The sequence below is a fragment of the Bison bison genome, unplaced genomic scaffold, assembly GCF_000754665.1.
Source record: "Bison bison bison isolate TAMUID 2011002044 unplaced genomic scaffold, Bison_UMD1.0 scf7180017864487, whole genome shotgun sequence".
In the NCBI taxonomy this organism is placed as follows: Eukaryota; Metazoa; Chordata; class Mammalia; order Artiodactyla; family Bovidae; genus Bison; species Bison bison.
In genome coordinates, this window is record NW_011495047.1 from 9,105,333 (window position 1) to 9,108,434 (window position 3,102).

The following is a 3,102-nucleotide window of genomic DNA, read 5'->3' on the forward strand; positions in this document are numbered from 1 at the left end:
GGAGTAAATCTCACTTGGTCATGGTGTTTAATTTTTGTACAGTTCTGTATTAGTGTATTCAATCTGCTAATATTTTGTTGAGGATTTTTGCATCTATATTCATGAAAGATTTGGTCTGTGGGTTTTTTCTTTTTTGGTTATGGTGCTTGGCTTATGAGATTTTAGTTTACCAACCGGGGATTGAACCAAGGCCCTGTGCAGTGGGAACACAGAGTCTTAACCACTGGACTGCCAGGGAATTCTCTGAGGTTTTGTTTTCTTATAATGTTTTTGTCTTGTTTTGATATTAAGGTAGTACTAATGTAACTGAATAAGTTGCTGCTGCTGCTGCTAAGTTGCTTCAGTCATGTCCGACTCTGTGCGACCCCAGAGATGGTAGCCCTCCAGGCTCCCCCGTCCCTGGGATTCTCCAGGCAAGAACACTGGAGTGGGTTGCCATTTCCTTCTCCAATGCATGAAAGTGAAAAGTGAAAGTGAAGTCGCTCAGTCGTGCCGACTCTTAGCAACCCCATGGACTGCAGCCCACCAGGCTCCTCCGTCCATGGGATTTTCCAGGCAAGAGTACTGGAGTGGGGTGCCATTGCCTTCTCCAATTGAATAAGTTAGTACGTATTTATTCTGTATCTATCTTCTGAAAGAGATTGTAGAGAATTTTTATTTCTTCTTTGAAGATTTTGTAGAATTTACCAGTGAACACATCTGGGCTTGGTGCTTTCTGTTTTGGAAGGCTTTTAATTATTGAATCAGTGTCTTTAATAGATATAGGGCTATTAAATTGTCCTTTAGTAATTTTTTAAAGGATATATTTCTAGAGGTAGGATTTCTTGTCAAGAGTTTAATGTGTGTGTGTGACTCTGAAAGTAGTACATGCTCATTGTTAAATAAATAAACTGGATAGAAATATACCAAGTAAAGAAGTAAAAGTTTCCTAACAACCCCCTTCAGCAGACAGGCTCCACTGAAGTGATCACTATTAATGGTTTGCTGTGGATTTTTCCAAACTTTGTTTCTCCCCTTTGGCCACACCGCGTGGCCTGTGGGATCTTCAGTTCCCTAACGAGGGATTGAATCTGGGCCATGCAAGTGAACACCTGGTATCCTAACCATCTGCCACCAGGGAATTCCCTTTCCAAATGTTTTCTCTGCCTGGTTTGAATATTTTTAAAATCCTTGATACCTGTTGATAAATTGCTTTCTAAAAGACCTATAATAAGGTGTGAACATTTTCCAAAATATTTAATCATTTATTTATTTGGCTGTGCTGGATCATAGCTGTGGCATACAAAATCTTCTAGAGGTGGCTTGAGAACCCTTAATTGCGCCATGTGGGATTTAGTTCCCCGAGTAGGGATCAAACCTGGCCACCCCGCACTGGGAGCACAGAGTCTTAACCAGTGGACCACCAGGGAAGTCTTTCACATGATCCTTTCTAACAGGGGTGAGGTTTACATCTTTTTCCTACTTTTTCCTAAGTATAGAAATATATTATTATAGACAAGAAAGAACATTTTTAAAGAAAAAATTCAGATCCACCCATAATTCTGCTATGTTGAAATGACATAGTAATGTCTTAGAATATTCCTCTCTGGGCATAGACCAGGAGCACAAATCACAGGTTGTCATGTGACACGCACAATGCCCCAGATCAGGAGATAGAACACGTCAGTGTCCCCCAGCCCAGATCAGGAGATAGAACACTTCAGTGTCCCCCAGCCCAGATCAGGAGATAGAACATGTCAGTGTCCCCCAGCCCAGATCAGGAGATAGAACACGTCAGTGTCCCCCACCCCAGATCAGGCACTGATACTTTATTATAGTCATAATCGTCTTCTCTAGCTAAGTTTGTTTGTTTTCATTTTTAACCATCTTAATCTTTCTCTACTCCATTTTTTCCCCTGAGTTAATACAGTGAATATTTTTCCCTATTTTCAAAAATTCTGCAGAATCTTGGGATGATTATCCTGTTATATGTAAATATTTGTATCCTTCTTTGGCTTCTTTTGACCAGATTCCTGGAAGAATATGAATGCTTTTAAAATGTTTGGTGCTAGGAATTCCCTGGTGGTCTAGTGGTTAGGACACCTTACTCTCACTGCCTAGGGCCTGGGTTCAATCTCCAGTTGGGGAACTAAAATTTCACATTACGTGGCATGCCCCCCCCACAAATGTTTACTTATTGGCCTTTGTCTTCCAGAAACATATCAGATTTATACTCTAGAGGTAATATTTTAATGGGGAGGAAGTGGCGGAGGGAGGTAGGGGGTGGCCAACATATGGTCATTATTCATGGTGGCTTCACTGAAACATGGCTAGCTTGATGGCTGGTGGCTCCTTCCAGCAGACCAGGGCCCTCAGCTTCATGGGTCCGTGGCTTAAACATTCATTTATTCATTTAACCAATATTACTGAGCACTGTCTGCTTGCCGTGCATTGTTCTAAGAGAACGTGCTGCAAAGAGAAGGCAAACTTCTTGCCCTTGGAGAGCTGACCTTCTGATGAAGCAGTCAGAACATAAGCATCTAAACAAATGAATGTGTAATATGTCTGACAGTGGAAGAGTTAAGAAAAAGAAAGCTGGGTCTGGGCATGGAGAGCAACTGCTTGGGCGTGTTAGTGCCATTCTAATTGGACTGGGTAGGGAGGGCGGTAGCATTAAAGCCGAGACCTGAGTGAGGAACCATAGGAAAATCTAGAGCTGTCCTGAGTCTCAGTCCTGGCTGGACATGAGAACCACCTGGGGGAGCTTTGGGGAGTTCCCTGGTTGTCCAATGTGTGTACGCTGTGGAGGAGGGTTCAATCCCTGGTCAGGGATTGACCAGGGTCAGGGAACTAAGATCCCCCATGCTGCAAGGCGTTCCCTCCTCTCCCCTCAGAGGAATATGCCAGGCACCAGGCCCTCTGAACATGAACCTCTAGAACCCAGGCACCTGTATTTTTTTTAAGTTCCCTGAGTGGTTCTGATGTGCAGCCAGAGTGGAGAACCAGTGGCTTAGGCTAGCTCTGACAATAGAAATGCAATTCAAACCGCATGTATTTTTTTAATTCACGCTTTTTTTTTTTTTTTGACTGCACTGGGTTTTCATTGCTGTGCTCGGGCTTTCT

General features: G+C 43.0%; 1 protein-coding gene across 2 annotated transcripts in view; it reads left to right on the forward strand.

Moving 5' to 3' along the window:
* Window positions 1-3,102, forward strand: part of CCND3 (cyclin D3) — a 95,708-nt gene that overhangs the window by 48,419 nt on the left and 44,187 nt on the right. The gene's annotated exons all lie outside the window — the stretch shown is intronic.